The sequence below is a fragment of the Dipodomys merriami genome, unplaced genomic scaffold, assembly GCF_024711535.1.
Source record: "Dipodomys merriami isolate MVZ:Mamm:240054 unplaced genomic scaffold, mDipMer1.0.p SCAF_59, whole genome shotgun sequence".
Taxonomy (NCBI): domain Eukaryota; kingdom Metazoa; phylum Chordata; class Mammalia; order Rodentia; family Heteromyidae; genus Dipodomys; species Dipodomys merriami.
This window is the reverse complement of record NW_027206168.1, coordinates 5,334,383-5,347,570: the sequence shown is the minus strand read 5'-3', so window position 1 is coordinate 5,347,570 and position 13,188 is coordinate 5,334,383. Positions and strand designations below refer to the sequence as shown.

At 45.2% G+C, this 13,188-nt stretch overlaps 1 long non-coding RNA gene across 1 annotated transcript in view; it reads left to right on the top strand.

Annotated features, from left to right (window-relative positions):
- The window catches only part of LOC138813178 (uncharacterized), a 47,894-nt gene extending 35,159 nt beyond the window's left edge, over positions 1-12,735 (top strand). Inside the window, exon 3 of the long non-coding RNA XR_011367737.1 lies at positions 12,648-12,735. This is a non-coding gene — a long non-coding RNA (uncharacterized lncRNA). The remainder of the gene's footprint in view (positions 1-12,647) is intronic.
- The last annotated feature ends 453 nt before the right edge of the window (positions 12,736-13,188 follow it).

Sequence of the window (13,188 nt, the reverse complement as noted above, 5' to 3'; positions counted from 1 at the left end):
GCTGAGGACTTGTTTCTACTTCTTTGTGTTGCCTCAGTTTCCTCTGCTTTTCTACCCTCTTGCCACCTCTTTGGTGATTTCTGAAGCTCCTCTTCTTTGGTTCTCTTCAGAATACGTCTCTCCTGTGTCATGTGACTTCTCATTCATGGACCTCAGACAACAGATTCTTCTAATACACCATCTTGCCCCATCCATTTTGTCTCCTCTGGGCTTGAGTTCCTCAGCCAGCATTGATGGGGCTTTGGCTATGTGTCAGAGACCCAAGCATATATCAGAGCGAGGCCCAGAGTTATTCTCAGAGTGGAAGAAACAACAAGCCAATAACTCCCTTCAACACCATATGGCAAGTATCACCTAACAGATGATGGAGCACTGGCCAGCAGCAGGAAAGAGCTCACCTCAATGTGGAGTCCTCAGGGTGGATGTGAAGGACGAGGGCCTGCTCAGCACAAGGCCAGGCCATTAACAGCATGTCCCCTCGGAGTCTAGCAGAGCCTGCTGAGCCACAGAACCTTCTGCACTTGAAGCAGGGTGGATTTCATGAGAACTCTCTCCCTCCCTCACAGGGTGGCCTGCTCCCACCTGTCACAGATGAGAGATAGAAGTCCCCAGCTGGGCCGTGGCAGGCCATCACTCTGAGGGGCTTAATGGTGGAGACAGTAAAGAGGCACAGATGGCTGGCCACAGGACCCACTCCCTCAGCTCAGAGCTTTCTTGCATTGTACTTAGATCCACAGAAGCATAAAACAGGCAATTTGGATCTGACCTCAGAGGTTATTCTTCTGTGCTTGGAAGTAGCGATCTGGCCCAGTAGAAATAACAATCCTTTAAATTTGCCTAACATTATATAGTTACACTCCATTTCTCTTGGCTGGTACCTGCAGACATAATCAGCGTTCATATTCACCCTGGTGATTGCCCAAAGTAACCCTCTGTGGACTTAGCATGAACCACACATCCAGCCACCAGCTGGGACTTTTTGCCCTCATCTTTTGATGCCTACATGGCCACTGCCTCTAGGTTTGAGATCTGGGAAAATGAATATTCCGGGCCTTGTGCAAGAGCACAAAGTGTCCTGAGTCACTGAAGGGAACCCGAGACAGTAAGCTAATAGGCATCCTTAATGAGCAGCACACACAGCATCTTGCTCGGTGGAGCACAGCTGAGCTGGCAGGAAATGTCTCATCTGCAAACACAAACACAGTGTCCAGTGCAAAGCAGGCAGCAGCAGGGGCATGCTTGACTGAGAAAGAGAAAAATTACTGTGACAAGAAGGAGGGGAAAGATTCCACTTACCCCCACACCTGGCCATTCATCCTGTTTGCATAAATGGAACCCAGCCAGGCGTAGAGACCCAAGGAATCCCTTGGGGGAGGGATGAAAGGGGACTCCGGGATATTGGCTATGACGCAGCCCATGGAGTTTAGGGCACATGGCGGATTAGAGTTTGCCTTGTGTGTGAGGCGAGAGGGCAACAGGTTGGCTGAAGTGGCTGAAGCAGCAGTGTGGAAGTAAGGTGAGATGTCTCAAAGTACTCATAAAAGAAATTCTTCCAAGTGGGCTACCAGGAGAGGCAACCAAACCCCATGAGACAACCTGCGTACACACGGCATCAGAGGACAAGGAAGATGTCATAAACTGTCCATGGAAAATGGACAAGAAAAATCCCAGAACTGAGATGTGGGCGATCCACTGAGTTATAGGTTTTAATTACCCACTTCTTATAATGAATGATTAGAATGATAGAATGATTAGAATGGCTATCACCCTATGGTATGTATAATTGGCTAACATGTCCCTTGACATTGAACTTGTCCAGTGGCTTGTTTTGACCAAAGAATTCACTGGAAGGGAGCAGGAGGGAGAGCAAGGAAGGGCTGAAAATGATGCTGCACCATGGTCAGGCTTGCTGTCTTGTGCCCCAGTGATCTTCCTGCAAGTGGGCCTTCCTGCAAGAATGAATGTGGAAGGGCTATGACCCTAAATCCACAACCACAAGAAGACAGATCCACAACCTGAAAGAGATCTATCAGTCCAGCACAGCCCACATCAGCCTAACTGAAGTCCACTCACAGATCTGTGCCCAGCCAAAGAGAACGTGGTCTTAAGCCAATGAATCTTAGAGCCCTTTGTTATAGAGCATTATCCACGGAAAGGGGCCTAAAAAACTCAGGCATACTAGTGAACAAAAAAATCAGCAATAATCTGCAGCTGATTCCAGAATAAATAATTTCCAGCTCCCCTGATCCAGTCCCTAAGACCATTGCTACTGTTTGCCTCTTCCCTTACCCTGGCCCACACCTTCTGATCCCAATCGGGTACCTCGTTAGCTGAAATTGAAGGGGAGCCTGGAGCACATTGTCAACTTGGTTAGGCTACAACACCCAAGCATGTGAAGAGGAATCAGTATGCTTCTGTGAAAGTATTTTGTATACATGATCAAAGTTTATAACAAGTTGACTTTAGGTGAGAGAGATTATTGCAGATCATTGGAATGTGTGGGATACCATTAAATGAGAGGCTTAAGAGAAAAAGCAGAGGCTTCTCTGAAGAAGAAGACATGGTCCCCATAGGAGGAAGTTTCAGCTCATGCCTGAGTTCCACACTCCCTTGCCAGACACGTGGTCCTGCATGTTTCAAAGTTGCCTAGCCAGCACTTTCGATCATGTAAGCCAACTTCAATCAATAAATACCTTAAAACATGACTCCCTTGGTTTTGTTTCTCTGGGTGAAGGCTAGCTATTCTTCCAGTGCCAGGAAGTGGGACAAATATAGCAGCAAATATAACAATGTAACAAATATTTCAACAAATGTTGAATTGATGTTGAAGCCAGCAATAGACAGAGGATGAAAGAATAGAGAAACATGATTGAAAAGGCCAAATTTGTCTTGAATATACAGCTAGAAGGAAAACATAGTGTTACAGACAATACCATGCAGAGTCTAGGGGAAAGTGAATAGCAGGATATTAAAATCTATATCACTTTAGCAAATATCTGAGTCATTGTGAACAGGCTGTTGGAAGAAATCTGAATGTTAAAGGTGCTGCTCGTGAGGTCTCAGAAGGAAATGAGAAACATTGATATTGCAAGACACAGGAAAGAGGATCTGTGTTGCATGGATACAGAAAACTAAATTTTATTTTACAGTTATAGACACAACAGAACTTGTAAGCAATGAGCTCAGATGTTTAGCTGAGGAGATTTCCAAAGTAAAGGGTTGGAGGTGTGTCCTGGCCTCTTCTTGCTACTTATAGTAGAGAGCTAGAGGAAAGAGGTAAACTGCAAAAAAAAAAAAAGATCTAATGAGCAAAAGGATTAGGCAAGTTCCCAGTTTATGCATATTGAAAAATATAATAAAATTAGAGGGTTTGTTATAAAAAAAAGTATGCAAGTGAAGAGGAAAATATGACACAATGGAAAAGGGATCAGAGTGGTATGGAACCACAGGCCACAGAATGCTAGCAGCCTCTAGAAATTGGAAGATGGTAAAGACACAGATGGATTCCACCTGAGAAACTTCCACAAGGAATATAGGAATATAGTATTGACAGAAGGAAAATAAATCCAAAGCGGTAGTGTTGTTGCATAAGCATAGGTTTTTGATCATTTGTTAACAGCAACAGACAGGAAACTAATACAGGAGAAAGAGAGACAGACAGACAGACAGACAGACAGACAGACAGACAGACAGACAGAGAAAGAGGGGAGGGAGGGAGGGAGAGACAGAGACAGAGACAGAGACAGACGGGGGGAGCAAATCTTCCCACTCCCTTTTCTGATTGCAAACTTTGAATTTTGGAATTGTGAGTATTACCCCAGTCTGAGCATTCACAACTACTGTTGAGATAGTCCAGAAGCTAAGCTGACCACAGGGCCATGTTACGACCTAAGTGTGAGAAGCGATGTGTGGGGCCTCTAGATCTCCGCAGGAAGCGATCTCCCAGAGTGGGTTTAAGAGGCGACAGTGGAGGGCAATTCAAGGGTATGCAGGATTCCTGCTCATTCCTGAAATGGTGCTGCTTGGCCCTCGGCTGTGAAGTAGCAAAGGGTTTGATGCCAGTAGGAATGAGGATGATTCTGAAGGAAGGCGTTCTAGGACCCGCATTGTCCCAAGATCCACACCCCGAGCTCAGCATTGCTGAGATGTCCCAGGCCATTCCATCACCATCACCTGAGGAGGGCCACTCCGGCAGAGCCTAGGAGAAGGGAGACAGAGTCTCATCACAGTGGCACTTCTGGACCATCTTCATGGATCCAGCCATGAACCCAGGGGTTCTTCCTACCTTAAAGCCTCCTCATCTTTCAACACAATGTCACTTTCTCTGAGCCTCCTGAGTTGTACTCCCATGGAAGGGATGAGTCCCACCAACTCCATTCAGGGAATAAATGCTCCCTGATTTACACTCGATCCAGGTCTAGAGTCACATGTCAATTCATTAACTGTGAATAAAAAGAAATCTCAGGTACCCTCCTAAGCAGCCACAGACACTACATCCTGGGGCGCTCCGTGCGAACAGAACTGACTCAGTGTCTGAAGTCTGCCACTTCCTAAGTCCATGTCTTGAACAAAGCATGGAAGTTCTCCAACCTTGATTTCCTTCTTGCCAGGATCTGAATTCTCATTACCCAGTGTTGCAGGGCAGCTTAAAGGAATCTTGCTGAGGTGGGGAGTGGGGGTAGTTAGTAAGTGCTTGGTAAACGTACGCTAAAATAATAGTGGTAATAATTACTGAGATGAGCTGGACCCATGCTACCTACACTGGCCCATTTCTGGCCATCTTTCACCAGCCTCTCTGCCACCACTTGCTCCTGCAGTGCCATGGGCTCTCAGTCCCACCACTGGCTCACACAACGTGGCTTCTGAAAGCCCGTGGCCATACGCAGAGAATGTGATTATGGCATTTAGCCCACATTTGCAGGCGCTTCCTCTCTTTAATCACTTTGAAAGTGTTTCCAATTCCTTTCCGACGTGACTGAAATCAAAGTGGCACCTGTGACAGCGGAAAGCCTGGCTGCCGGAGCGAGGTGGAGCTGTAAAACAGTCAGGCTCCGATGGGGAGAATTATGTCTTTCTTAATTCCTTTTACCCTATAATTACCAGGCACGACCACGTGGCTTCACGGCAAAAAATAACTTGCCACATAAAGACGTCTGCAGAACCGGAGTCTGAAGCCTCACGGTAGACCCCATGGGAGGCCCATACTCCCTGCCCGTGTGTGCATGTCTGCACAGCTCCTCAGCCACCTTCCTCCCCATATCCCACCCAGTCACCACGTCCCTGAGGCCACGGCTCTGTCCTCCTCCTATCTCTGCAGCGTGTGACTAGTGATCACTCCTTTCTCACCCCCTTCTCCCTGCCTCCCTCCGCCCTTAGTCTGTGAGCCTCTCTACCTCCTCCCTCTGCAGCCCTGTCAGTCAGCATCTCTCTGCCTCCTCTCTCCCCTCTCTGTCTTTCCTTTTTATGCCACTTGCTTCTTGTCCATTCACGCCTTCAACCCCTCAATGCCAGGGATTCACACAGACCCAGTAGCCTAAAATCCCAGAGGTCATGTGTGGACTCCAGGGCTCCTAGGACTTCACACTGTGGATTTACCTGCAACCCCCAACCCCAGCTATTCTGCTACCAGCAAACCACTTCTTCCTGATTTCTCCCTACAGTAATGACTCTGCTATCCTGGCTTGAAATCTCAAAAATGTCTCCTCCGTCTTCTCATTTTTTCTCACATCAGGATCCAACCTGAAGCCACCCACACCAGAGCTATCAGTCTGACTTAGAGGAAGTGGCAGGAGCCTCTGAGTCCTGGGAACTGAGTTCACATCCTGCTGTGAGTCTTCAGGTTACATGATTTCGGGGAAGTGACTTCAACATCATTATCAAAAGCAAAGCATTAGCTCACAGTGTGGATTTAGAGAGCCGACCTCAGCCTTCATTGCTTAGTAAATTTCCAACAAGTGCCAGAACCCTTCCTCTACTTTCCCCAAATTTCTTTTCTATCTATCAGTCATACCTCTACCAGAAAGCTCAGCCAAAATTCAGTTCTGAGCCTGTCACTTCCTAAATAGAACCCTTGGGGTTCACACACAGCTCTAGGGGAAGCATTCAGGCTTCTGCTGTGAATTCAATGGACTGCAAGGAACACTGACTTCTTGTGAGATCATCCAGGCCAATTTCTTTCTTTCTTCCTTTCTTTCTTCCTTTCTTTCTTCCTTTCTTTCTTTCTTCCTTCCTTCCTTCCTTCCTTCCTTCCTTCCTTCCTTCCTTCCTTCCTTCCTTTCTTTCTTTCTTTCTTTCTTTCTTTCTTTCTTTCTTTCTTTCTTTCTTTCTTCCTTCCTTCCTTTCTTCCTTCCTTTCTTCCTTTCTTCCTTTCTTCCTTTCTTCCTTTCTTTCTTGTTAGTCATGGGGCTTGAACTCTGGGCCTGGGTCCTATCAGCTCAAGGCAAGCTCTGTACCACTTGAGCCACAGTGCCACTTCTGGTTTTCTGGTGGTTAGCTTGACATAAAAGTTTCATGGACTTTCCTGCCCAGGCTGGAGTAGCTAGGATTACAGTTATGAGCCACCAGCGCCTGGGCTAATTTTAAACCCTCATTCTTCTAATAAGTAGCAGTTGAGACTTCATTTCCTTCCTTTCTTTCTCCTTTTCTTTCTTCTTTGTGTTCTCATTGTCGCTTCAACTCAAGGCCTCACGCTCTCATTTGGCTTTTTCCACTCAAGGGCTGGAACTCTACCACTTGAGCCATACCTCCACTTCTGGCTTTTTGCTGATTATTTGGAGTTTCATGGACTTCTCTGGCTTCAAATTGTGGTCCTCAGAGATCTCAGCCTTCTGAGTAGCTAAAATTACAGGCATGAGCCAGCAGAGCCTGGCTTCTTTTCCTTTTTGATTATTATGTTTATTAGCATTTGGGGGGTGGATATTGTGACTTTACATACATGTCTACACGGTATCCCAGCATGTTACACCCCCTCAATCACTCTCCCTACAACAATCTCAACAGATTTATTGTTCTATCTTTATACATACAAACACACTACCTGAACTCTGTTCTCATTCATCTTCCTGGCTAGCCCAACCCCTTCCTGGTGGGACCACCCACCCTCCACAGAGCAACAGTTTAGACCTTGAAACCTCAATCTGTTCAACTGTTTTATAGGAATAATAAGTCCTAGCTGAAAAGATTGTGATGGGAATTGGGTAAGCCGTGGACAGCCTTTGTAGGTGATTTGCATTCCCTCTTGAGCCCTCCCTTTACCCTATCAACCCACAATCCCAACCTGATCATTCACAATTTTCCTGGCCTCTGTATTTCTATTTCTCCACCTGCCTTTCAGTTTATACATCTTCCTTTTGATATAAAACAATGGTTTATACTGCCTGCCAACACATTGCAGGGCTGAGCTGGCAGATTAAGAACTCCACCGGATTGCCGACCACAGAGCCCAATGCTATTCCTGGCACAACGTGAAACATTTCCACCTCACTGTGTCTGACCAGCTGGGAGTGGGGCACTGTGTTTTGTGAATTCCTTTCCTGCCCAATATGTTTTCTTTTGTAATCTTTAAGGGAAAGGTCTCAAGGAAAAAACAGCAAACACTGGCCTTGCTCTTAGTAGAGAGACTATGAGGGTTATAAAATCACACTGGTAAAATCCAACAGATACTAAATTCTGATCTCCTGCTTCCCTGGGAACTGGAAACAGCACAACAGTGGAGAAGGTTCAGGCCTGGATTAAAGACATCTCAGGATGGAGTCCTCAGAGAGGGAGCTCCCTGAATGCAAGAATTCCCACAGACAGCCAAGCACCAGTGGTTCATACCAGTAATCATAATTACTTGGGAGGCTGAGACTGGGAAGATTGGGATTTGAGGCCAGCAGACAGAAAAGTTTATGAGGTGCTCCCTCATAAAGGCATGGTTGTATGCATCTGTTATCCTGGCTATACCTGGAAGGCTAGAATAGGTAGAAAAACCCAGCACAAAAAGAGGCTGGAACAGCAAAAAGATAAAATCTCTTGTGTCCCTATCTTGGGGTTCATTTCGCTTAGCATCAGGTTATACGGTCATATGTACATAGCTTTTGACCTTTTCTGCTTGTCCTAGACATATACTAGTTATTGTGGTAGAGAGGAGGGAAGAGTTGATTTTATATGTATATTAAAGAGGGTGGAGGCATGGCTCAGCCATAGTACAGTGCCTGCCCAGAAAACATAAGAACCTGAGTTCAAACCCCAGTACCACCACCAACAGTCAAAAGTCTGGTCAAAGACAATGTGCCAGTTGATTTTTATTTGATTGATCCACTAAGAAACATAAGTATATATCTGTTTTCCCCTACAAAGCATCATAGTTTAATGCAATATACCCAAATTGTGGAAAGAAAATGCTTACTGCTCTGGCTTTTCTAGGGAAAAAAAAACCATCTTGATTGAAGAATATTTTAATCTAAAAATTGCTCGTGTTCATATGACGTGATGGTAGTATGGATTAATGGGGTGAAGTATGGTGAGTCAGTATATATTGTGGGATGGACCAATCAGATTACTTAGCATTTCCATCTCCTCAACTCTATATTTCTTCATACTATTCATGGCATCCCAAGATTTGCTATGTATGGGCACTTGTCCAAAGCTGAACTTGGCTTTTGTCTGCACTTATCTGTTCTAATTGCCCTGAGCATTCTGATCCCATTTCTTTCTGATCTCTCCCTCTTGCTGTCCACAAAGATTTGGTCCCCAGCTGCCCACAGCACCTTGCTCACGCCACAGCATTCCCTCTCCTTATATCCATTGCACTTATAAAATCTTTTTTTTAAACTTTGTTTGTTTCTTTCATTCTTTCATTAGTTTCTTCGTTTGTTGGTTGTGGGGCTTGAATTCAGGGCCTAGGTGCTTTCCCTGTTTTTCTTTTTGCTGTTGTTTCTTTGTTGTTTTTTTGTTTTTGTTTTTTGCCTGTCCATCCTGGGGCTTAAACTCTGGTCCTGGGCACTATCCCTGAACTTCTTTCACTCAAGGTGAGTGCTCTACCACTTGAGCCACAATGCCACTTCTGGCTTTTTTGAGTAGTTCATTAGAAATAAGAATCTCAGACTTTCCCACTCAAGCTGGCTTTGAACTGTGATCCTTAGATCTCAGCCCCCTGAGTAACTAGGATTACACAATCATCACCTCTCTGCTCTTTGTTTCCCTTTTTAAATTTTCCTTTCATTCTTTCTTTTTCCTTTCTTTCTCTTTCTTTCTTTCTTTCTCTTCTTTCTTTCTCTCTTTCTTTCTGTTCCTTTCTTTCTTTCTATTCCTTTCTTTCTTCCTTCTTTTCTTCCTTTCTTTTGTCAGTTAGTTGATTGTGGACCTTGAACTCAGGGCCTGGGCACTATCACTGAGCTTGCCTGCTCAAGGCTAGCACTCTACCACTTTGAGTCACAACTCCACTTCAGTTGTTAAGTGGTTAATTGGAGATAAGAAGCTTCTGAACTTTCCTGCCCTAGATGGCTTCAAAACCAGATTCTCGGATCTAAGCAGCTTGAGTAGCTAGGATTACAAGCAGGAGCCACCAGCCACCCAGCAGACTCTTTTTAAACAATGGTAAAATATGCATTACAGTAACTGTTTCTTTTCATTTTATTATTAAATAGTTGTACAAAGAGGTTACAAGTCAGGTTATGAGTACAGTGAACCTCAATCACTGTCACTTCTTTCAGTGTTCTCTTCCTTTCCCCCCTCCCATCCATGCCTTCAAGTTGTTCAACTTTTCCATAACGCACATTGAATATAATAGCTGCATTTGTTCACCCTTTCACTCCTTTTATGTGTCTCTTCCACTACCCTCCTCGCCAAACATGTTTCCTCTTCTTGGTATTCATTTTGTTAAACAGTTTTTCAGTTGTTTAGAGGAGTTACATCTTTGAATTCTGCCCCTAATTATAACACCCTTTAGTTAGTTTTGTGTATATGCACAAAACCCTGAATACGATATCATGTATATTTGTATTTTGGATCTAGCTTCCACATATGAAAAAAAATGCCATTTGTCTCTGACTTAATTCATTTAACATATTTTTCTATGTTCTTTCATTTCCATATCTTCGGACATAATATTATTTTTTCTAATAGATTTGGGGAATTCTATTGTGTTCTACATTTTCTTGATCCACTTATCTGCTGTAGAGCATCTGGGCTGTTTCCATAACTTGGCTATTGTAAGTAGTGCAGCAATGAACATGGATGTGCAAATGTCTTTACCACATACTGACTTTTAATATTTCTAGACAGAAGCCCAAGAGTCACACTGCTGGATTGTAAGGGAGTTCTATGTTTAACATTTTAAGGAGTCTCTGAACCACCATCCAGAGTGTCACCATTTTTTAATGTTCATCCCAGTGACCTTTCATGCATTCATGCCATTGAACAAACACAACATCCATCCTTCTCCAGAACTCTTCATCTTGTTGAACTGAAACTTCATCCCCATTAAATAGCTCCATGTCTTACCCCACCTTTCCACTGGCAACCACCGTGATTCTGCTTCATCTCTAGGAATCTGAGCTCTTGAGGGAGCTCATCTAAGTGGGATCTTTTCATGATATTTCACATGTCCTCAAGGTTGGTCCATGTTGTAACTTCTGTCAGAATTTCCATTCTTTTTAAGCCTGAAGGAAAAACCATTCCTTCTGTGTATACACACCTTTTCTCTGCCCATGCACCCATCAGTTCATCCCTGGCTGCTTCCACCTTTAGCTCACGTGCCTGTAGCTGCTTTGAACACAGGAGTACAAAACTCACTGAACACCTACTTTTGCTCCCTCAGGGCTAACTCCAGTGGTGTGATTGCTTTCTGTTATACCTCATCATTAAAGGGTCAAACGTCTCCCCTGGCCTCCACCTCTATATCACCAGCTCCTTACCTTCCTGAAATATGGTGTCCTGGCACTGGGGTATATTTCACACCTACACACATGTTGGTGGGTGACCTGAGGCAGTCTGAAGAAAGCATCTAATGAAGACTTGTGGGTGTGAACTAGGAAAATAGTGTCAGTTCTGCTGTGAGCCATTCTCCTGCTTGGAGTCCCCTTTTTGTTTTCAGAACAAAAAGAAACCACGATTTGCACATTTTTCTTTTTCTTTTTTTTTTTGATTTTTTTTTATTGTGAAAATAACCATATAGAGGGGTTACAATTACATGGGCAAGGTAATGAGTACATTTCTTATCAAGCATTGTTGCCTCCTCCTTTGTTTCTCCTTCCCATCTCCCCCCAAAGAGTTGCACATTTTTCTTAGTAGCACTGGATGCTTGACTCCGTCCCTCGGGTTTCCAAATGTGTTTTTCCCAACTAGTTTGAAAGGTTCTGTTGTGTCAGGCCGCTGAGATGAGCAGGAAAATCCATTGCTGATGGTGTACCTTTCAGGAGGGGTCTAGCAGTGAAAACCAGAGTGGATCAGAGGCCTGTGACAAGAAGCTAGCTTGACTGAGAGGTGGTGCTCAAATGGGCAATGCCCTCCATGGACAGATGTGCAGAGGGTAGGGACAATGGGGGCACCACAAATACACATAATGCCTGAGGCCAAGTTTAGTAATGCCCCAGGGACTGGAAGAGAGAGATAAATTGTGGGGGCCAGAGGGTTCCCTGAGCCTTGCAGTCCTCTCAAGAGGAAAAAAAAATAATGCCAAGTTAAACTAGGATCATGTGGTACAAGAAAGAGATACTAGACATTAGCTGAATAGGAATGTGAAGTACCCATTGTGCAGAGAGGGGAACAGAGCACTAATTTGGCAGTCTGGACACTCTGGGCAAATTGCTTTCCTAGATGGCACCTAAGATGCCTGCTTGCTCCACCAGTAGGTGGCACTGTAGGAGCTCCCTGCAGGCAGTATCGTGATGATTGCAGTAGCTCACAGGAGTTCTGTATGTCATGTTCAGAGCTGGACCTCGCATGTAGTAGATGGCTCAGAACATGTTCACCTGGTGACCTGTGCCACTGTACAAACCCATCCTGAACTCCCACCTGTTCAACCTTCACTAAGTGGAGTATGGAGATGAACATGTGCCTGGGAGTATGGCAGGTGACGCCTACAAAGTCACAGTGCTAACAAGCAGTAGAGGGTCAATTCAAACTGAAATCTTCAGGATCTTGAGTTAAGAAGGGTGATTATAATAATTCTCACCTGCTGTGGGCCTGACTGACCCTGTGCTGGGCTCCGAGCTTTCAAAAGAAAGGAGATCTGAGTGTCTTCTTGGGATGGCAGGCTTGGGCAGTGTGACACAGTCCATATAGAGAGCAAGCTGGCAGGGCCCAGAAAACACAGCAGAGGCTCCTCAAGGCTGAATCTTCATACATGAGCAGTTGGAGCTGGGTGGCCAAGGAAGGACATGTATACACAGGCAAAGGGCATGGTGTGTGTCAGGCCCAGAATGTGACTCACGTGGCCGCTGTGGGCAGAGAACAGCCCAGGTGGCAGCCTGGCAAGAGAAGATTCCTTTCCTGCCACAAACATGCTGCCATGACAGCTTCCCAGGGATGGTGATGAAGACTCCAGCTGGGCACTTGGGCGTTCACTGTTGATTCTCTGATAACGCTGATGGGCAAAGCCGTAGCTCCCATCATGCTCTTGGGAGATGCCCTTCTAAGCCTTGGTTTTCTTTCCACCCTGGCAGATACTGACATGGACCAATCCACCTGCTGCCTGCTTCCCAGAGCCAGCACTGGTTGGACAAACAGTTGGCCATGAACTCTGAATCCCACATTTTTACATGGCTTGCAGGATGTTTGAAGGTCAGCCAATCTAGTTTGGCTCTAAGCAGACAGGTAGGAAGTAGAGGTTGGGGGTGGTTAGGCTCAGCTGCAGAGGGGCAGGTCTCATGCGCCATGGGAGAGCCCCTGAATTGCAGTGTAGGACTCACCTACACATCTGGCAGTGAGACCTGGATGCTCATATGCCTGCAGCCTGAGCTTTCCCGAGACTGCTGAGTGGGCACTTTGCCCATCTGTCCATCTGTAAGTCCTGACTGATGCACTCATGCTCATGGTAGATCGCATTCTCTACTAGCACACCGCTTGTGGGAAAATCCACCACAGCACTCGAATTCTCATCTGTAATGCTTCTCAGGAAATTACTAGGAAAATCAAAACACTATGTTTCAAAGTGCTCTTCAAGACTCACTGCAGTTCAAACGGTTTCCATAAATCCAGAACACA